This window comes from Lycium ferocissimum, chromosome 10 (assembly GCF_029784015.1).
Source record: "Lycium ferocissimum isolate CSIRO_LF1 chromosome 10, AGI_CSIRO_Lferr_CH_V1, whole genome shotgun sequence".
Classification (NCBI taxonomy): Eukaryota; Viridiplantae; Streptophyta; class Magnoliopsida; order Solanales; family Solanaceae; genus Lycium; species Lycium ferocissimum.
In genome coordinates this window covers 59482010-59489064 of record NC_081351.1, presented here as the reverse complement: position 1 = coordinate 59489064, position 7055 = coordinate 59482010, and positions in this window count along the sequence as shown.

Here is a 7055-nt window from a genome sequence, read left to right as displayed (position 1 = left end):
GAATGAATCCTGATAATTATATTGCCTGCTCAACACATAGGTGTGCGTGTTATCCTAGTGAAAAAACTGAACTAAAATGAATGACGGCCTCCTCTTTATATAGTAGAGGAGTCCTAATCCTAGTACAACTCTAAATAAGGAACAAAATCCCTTCATAACTGTCAGCGAGATCAGTGCCGAAATATCCTGCTGGTGGCAGATATTTCGGTTTCCTTATTATAGTGATCAACCGCCTCTTCATCTTGTCTATGTGTCTTGTCCCAATTCGAGCTTGCAACCCGGGGTCTGATAAGGTCGGTCTGACCCGACCGAACATAACTTGAATGTCAGAAAATCGAGGATATCCATGTCCTCGGTTTTACCCTTATAGAGATAGTCCCCCTATTTCCCGAGAGGAAATATTTATTGCGGGAAATGGATCTAAACTGAGCCAAGTGAGCTGTACTTACCTGCCTAGGATAAGACATTCTTGTCACCTCTTCGCACTCTGCCCAATGTCAGCTCATTATTACTGTTACACCTTGGAAGATTTCATGTCGTTGCGCGGTAAATAAACTAACGCAGGGTGAGATGTATATGATGTCCCTTCAAGTAAGAAGGGGTACTTGACGATTCTAATTAAGATTCCAAAGACATTTGAGGCAAGTGAAGAAAGTTCATTGAGGAAGGCGAAGTATAAGTCATGTTTTGGAAAGGTTTTGTAAAGTACCGAGCTATTGTTGATTTAATAATATCGTGAGGAAGAGTTATAATGATCCTTAGATTGCTAATGAAGTGTTAAGAAGGTCCCATAAGGATTGGAAGTCAAACGAAACTTCGGGATCGACTTCGGAAAAATGTGAGTTATACGACCACTTATACGGTCCGTATAAGGGATCGTATAACCTGTCCAGAGAGGGGTCTTTCACTGGAGGTATTATACGGTTACTTATACGGACCGTATAAATTATACGGACTGTATAAGGGTCCGTATAATCCTCGTCTGGCAGCTTTTAAATTTTATATAAGGAGGACCCAAATTCATTTCTTTCATCTCTCATCTTCTCCAACTCTCTCAAAATCTCTAGAACCCTCTCCAAACTATATCAAAACATACTAAAAAAAAAAAATCAAAGATCAATACCAAGGATCAAGAGAACTAAGTATGTGGATGCTCACTAGGGTTGACTCGAGCCAAGAATCTCTTTAGTGTTGAAGTTAGGTTTCTCTCCAAGTGAAGTATTGCCATCCAAAGCTCATTCCTACCTCATAAAAGGTGAGTTTTATGTTCATTCTATGTCATTAAGAATATTGGGTGGTTAAAAGACTTGGATTATGGAAGAAAGTAGAGTATGGAGTTCAAATATGGAAATATTGGAATTCTTGAATAGTAACTTGACTTGAATCATAGTTCTTGATACGTAATGAGTATAATCTTGCTATAAATGGTATTAAAGATGTTGTAGAAGCATTGTATGAGAATGGATACGGTATTGTGCCATAGTTAGAGTTATGAATGATTTTGATAGGGAATGTTGAGAATTGAATAATGTCTAGCTTGATGAAATTATTGATTAAGATATTGTGGGTGTTGTTGTTGATGTTTGGGAGTTGTTTATTATGTGGAGGAAGTCATTGAAACAAAGGAGATGCTGCCCAATTTTCGTTAGCTCCTAGATTATTAATTGAGATCTAAAGCATGTGTCCGGTTATCTAACCTTAGTACGAACTCTATTGAATGTAGAATTGTGAGTATTGGAGGGGAGCACTTAGTCGGTAAAGCTAGAGCGACGTAAAGGTATGTAAGGCTAGTCCTCTTCTTTCAAAGGCATGACCCTAATGTTATGATTTCTGCTCTATATCTCACGACCTTCTTACATCCCAAAAGATAAAAATTAGAACTTCTAATGAGCTTGATATTATTATCCTTATGAGTCCATTGATGCCATTTGTTGTTGATACTTCACCTCATGATGTTAGTTCCTTTAAGGTGAGACGTAACGATGAGGATCATTCCATACTGTAATCGAAGGCTCCCGACCTTATGTCACTCCGACAGAGATATAGTTTTTACTTGAGCTTTCATACATGCTTTAGATTATGTATATGTAAGACTACACCGTGCCTAGTTGGCTGGAAAGACACCACTACGATAGGCGTAGTGGGCAGCTATGATGATGATTACACCGTGCCTATATGGCCGGGCAGACACCACTAGTGGGCGGCTTGAGATGTTTACCCCGGACGCGGGCTAATGATGATCACACCGTACCTATATGGTCGGGCAGTTTATATATGCATACATGATTTGAGGTTGTTTATTTTATAAATTAGCATGCACGACTCCGCCTTAAGAGGCAATCAGTTACAGGTCATCTCTTTATCTTGCATTCTTGCGTCTCTTTATCATGTTATCGTACTTACGTCCTTTCTTTTTATGGACGTTGTGTTCATGTCCACAGGTAGACAAGGAGGCGGCCCAGATTCTTAGGAGCTATATCAGCTTATACAGGAGCACCCCACTACTCTAGAGGTGCAGCTTATTGATGCATTCTTTTGTGTTCATATTTGGGTATGACGGGGTCTGTCCCCGTCTCCATCCTTATAGGTAGTAGACGTTTCATGAACCCACCAGTGTATATTTTGTATATCATTTTTGCAACCGTGAGGGCTTATGTGCGTGTGTGTGTATATATATATATATATTGCCTTGGAGATTAGGTGTGTACAGGTTGGGTAGGATGGTTAGCATGATGAGTGGTGCTCGGTAGTTAGCTTCGGGTACCCGTCATGGCCCACTGGTTGGGTCGTGACAATTACCATAGCCGCCAAATCTTTCTTGGAAAGCCGCCCCCATATGTTCTTGATCCACTACAAAGCCTTTTGGACTCTTCTCTATATAAAGCCCATGTATCATCCCTTTGCCATGCATCTTTATTCTCCAAACCTAAACCTTATTTTTCCAAAAAATCCTACTCTATGCCCATACCAAGTTTATACCATTTCCAAGTTTTGAACCTTCTTTTGCTAGGGCGTGATCTTCCTTTATTTGGCTTTGTACATCAATCACGGCCATGGCTTCTCTTCCGTTGTTAACACAAAGTGAAGACCATTCTGCGTCCCTTCCCTACTTACCGCCTCTGTCGTCGACGGGGGCCACCCGCCCCATTTTCGATAAGAAGTTAAAATTTCTTGCGGTGAATATTCTTTCGTCGGGTTTCGTCGGGTTTCAAATATCTTGTCACCTCGATTTTGTGAAAAAGTTCGAGTCCTGCATTGATGATATTATCATTCCGGTGGTCAGGAAGGATTGCAACTTCAGTGCGAATTTTGATGTCCGTCTTGTTGAAAGTGGGATGAAGATGAATCATCACGTCGTTGGTTACTCGAGGGTCTATACCTATCCCTTTGCCATCAGGTTCTCTCTCACCGTACCTCGAGTGATCGATGACTTCTGCCGCCGATATCGTGTGTATCGGCTCGCTTTCTCTATAGCTGATTTGGATGCTCGTGTCTTCGCATCAAAATGTTGGGCATCCAACATAGTCGGGATTCCGCCGCCCTCGACCACTTTGCTACATATATACGTAGCTCGGGTAATCCAAGGTGGGATAATTCACCTGCTTTCTCGAGAAAATCGGACCCTCATAGACCCTGAAGATGATTACGACAGGAGATGGCTCCACCGGTTCGTGATGATACGTACGGCTCAACTGCACCGCCCATTATCCGCCGATTTCCTGGAGATATGGAACCCTGCTCCGAATTCGATCGAGCCTGAGCTCATCATCACTATCTTTGAATGGGTAGTTGAGCTTTTAGGAGCTTCTTGTAGCTCGAGCCGTACCTGGAGAAGGATGGCACCTGAAGGGTGGAAAGGCAGAAGCCACGGTAATTTCCAATCTGTTCATACGATTTTCATTTTTTCGTGTCATCCTTTAACTTCGATTCTTCGATTTTTAGGGCTTCTAACAAGAAAATCTTCGAAAGGGAAAACCATTGTTGAAGAGGGCGCCGAAGATTCCGTTCGAGAAAGAAAGACATCGGCGTCAGTTAGGACATCCTATCACTGAGCCACTGCGAGCACCTCGGTTATTCACTCGGGGATTGGTTCTCGAGTCAGAACGCGCCATATCATGGAGACTCAACGGGAAATACCTTGTGAGGGACCCACACCGACTGTAGTTATCGATGAGGAAGATCTTCCAGAGCAAGTATCCTCGGATTTCTACGCTCCAGGAGAATCCGGGTCGTCTAAGCAGCGTATCACATGCCGTTCTTTGCGTCAGGTATAGGTCGGAGTTCTCAACCTTTGGCTCACTATACCTATTGGGGGTTTATTTTTGTTCTAAGTCTAGGGTCGTAAAGTAGGGCTTTTTTATTTTCCCTTTTGCTGAACTTATGTATCCGATAAAATCGGGATTTTGCCTTATGGAGTAAATTAATAAAACTTTATTGGCCAGTTTCATACCGGGTTTTACTTAATGCATTCCACTCGTATCTTCTGTTTGAATTTGTACTTCTGTTTATGCTTGTGAAACGTCCAATCCACTGTTATCTTGATTTGTCGAACTTTGAGACGTGTGTGAGAAATCGAAACGCCTTGATAGCGATCCACGTTTGTCATGATCGGGGTGGGATATACCCGACCCTACCCGATCTTGATCGTAATAATGTCAATGCTCGTTCTTGGCTGTGTTGAAACCTTGGTTACGGGATCTTTGATCCATAAAAAGAGTGTTAAATGACTTAACCGGGAATCGAAGGCGGCTATGGCTTCGTCCTCCTTGGTTCTCGAATGCATTTGTAGCCTGGTCTGGTTTCTTCTCCCATACGCTTCTCGTGAATGGATAGGATCAAAGTCCCATCCATCATGTCGCTCTGACACCAGCCACTCGTCGTAATCTGGTTGGGTGGGGGGTTAGTTACAGAATGCCAAACATCTCAACCCCCGCCTATAAAAGATAACCTTTCCCTTTCACTTTTTCACTTTCTGAATTTTCACCCTCAAAATTTTTACCATCGAGTACTTGAATACGCATATCTTCATATATTCATACATTCATATTTTCAACGTCACGTTTTCATTAGCTCTTCAAACCTTCATACAGATCTTCATACCTTGTTATTCCCAGAATAATGACCAAGTCTTCCAAAACTAAGGCCGGTGAGACATCCTCGGCTCCCAAACCGGAACCCGTATTATCGAATTTTGTCCCATCCGATTATATAGCGACCAGGGATTTCAAGGTCGAGAAACCTTCCCAGCAGGTGGATCGAGGCGCTGATATATTAGGTTATCTATACACGATTCCCTCGAATAAGCTCGAGCGGGTTAAAGAAGACTGTGGTTGGAAAGATATGGAGGTCGTTATTCCTGACCAATTTGTAGCCATAACGACCTATGTGGAGGGAGTATCAGTGTTTATACCTACCCATATTTAGTCCCGAAACTTGATCGGTGATTGTGTGGACTTTTGAAAGAAGTACGAAATATGCTTCGGTCGGATCTTTTTCATTTGGAGGATCGTAGTACTTTCCTCGATTATTTTCTGATGAATATGAACGAACCTTTCACGGTTAGTCACCTCCTCCGTTATATAGTCCCAGTATTTCGGGGGAGGCATAATTAAGCTTACGAAGCGAGCAAAGAAAGCTCCTTCTCTTGACGAAGATGGTGAGGTTGGCGGGGAGGTTTGTCGAGATGCCGGGCCCAGCGTCGATTCTGCTTAGACGGATCTTAGTTTCACCGAAATGAAACCCAACTCGTAAGTGGACTTCGTTTCAAATACCGCGGTTGTATCTGTGATATTTAATTTGCAATAACTCTCAATTTTGTTCATGTGCACGTAGCAATCTCTCGAACTCTTAGCGCGGTTGCTAATATGGATGAGTGGGTTGGGAACATTTGTTCTCAGCTAACCTACGCCGAGCACAACTAGCGTGCGTTATCCCGATCCAGATGGGAGGCCGATAATCATAGTGGGTCAACTGCTGGTAGTCTTTATTTCATATATTACGCCCATGATTGGTATCTTTGCATCCGTTTTTTCCTTTCCGAACTGTCAAAGGCCCACTAAAATCCGAGGACGATGATGAGAAAGCTCTGGGTGAAGCGAACATCGAAGCTCAGGCCAGGGATATTCTCCCTGAATCTTCTCGCGCCTCTTCCGAGATCAGTAAAAGATCGAGGCTTACCATCGAGGAGCCTTCTATGGAAAGTGCCCGAGCACGGGTTCTGGATACCGATGTCATTGACCTACTTAAGAATCACTCTGATGACGAAATCCAGGCATCGGTCAGGCGTCGGCCTTCCAACGAAAATACCAACCAAGAGCTGAAGAGCTCGACAGGAACCACTCCACCTTTGGTGGAGAGTTCGAAAAATGAGCTAATGGGCTTAAACAAAGATGTCCCGAGACCAGCGGGTGTAAATAGGATTTGCGTAGCTGCTCGGTCGAAGGTACCTTATATTAAAGCCTTTATACGTATAGGTTCTGTCGGCTGTCTAATGTGTGTGGCACCAGAAGAGATATCTAGCCATTCAACCGAGAAAGGTGATGTCCCAGTCACGGGTTGTTTGGGATTTGAACATTTATCAATCCCTGTCGCCAGTCACTTCGGTGTCAATTTGAGCCCCCGATTGGAGAAAATTTTCGACCCCCGGCGCGAGGCCGCTTGTGACGGTCTTGTTTATGGTGCCCGGCCAGAGCATAAACTTATCTTTGTCGGGGGTGACTACACCGGCACCCTCACAGTGGCCAGAAGAGGATCGAAAGAAAATAGTGGAGGTCAGCGAACCCTGCCTTTTCAACGAGGCTCAGCATGCTTTGAATCGGGTACGTCTTGTTCCCTTTGTTTTTACGCTTAACATCATTTTCTTGTCTCATCCTAACAATTGCTTCTTTTCTTTTTTAGGCCTCTTGTTCCTCCGAAGCTTCCCCAAAATTGGTTGGGGTGGGTCTCGGGGGAGCTCGAAGAAAACTCGGGTCGGAAGGGGGAGGGTCTTCTTGGCGAAAGGGGGTATATCTCGCCTTTGACCCCTGGGGCCCTTGGTCGGATTTGACGGGGGGGGG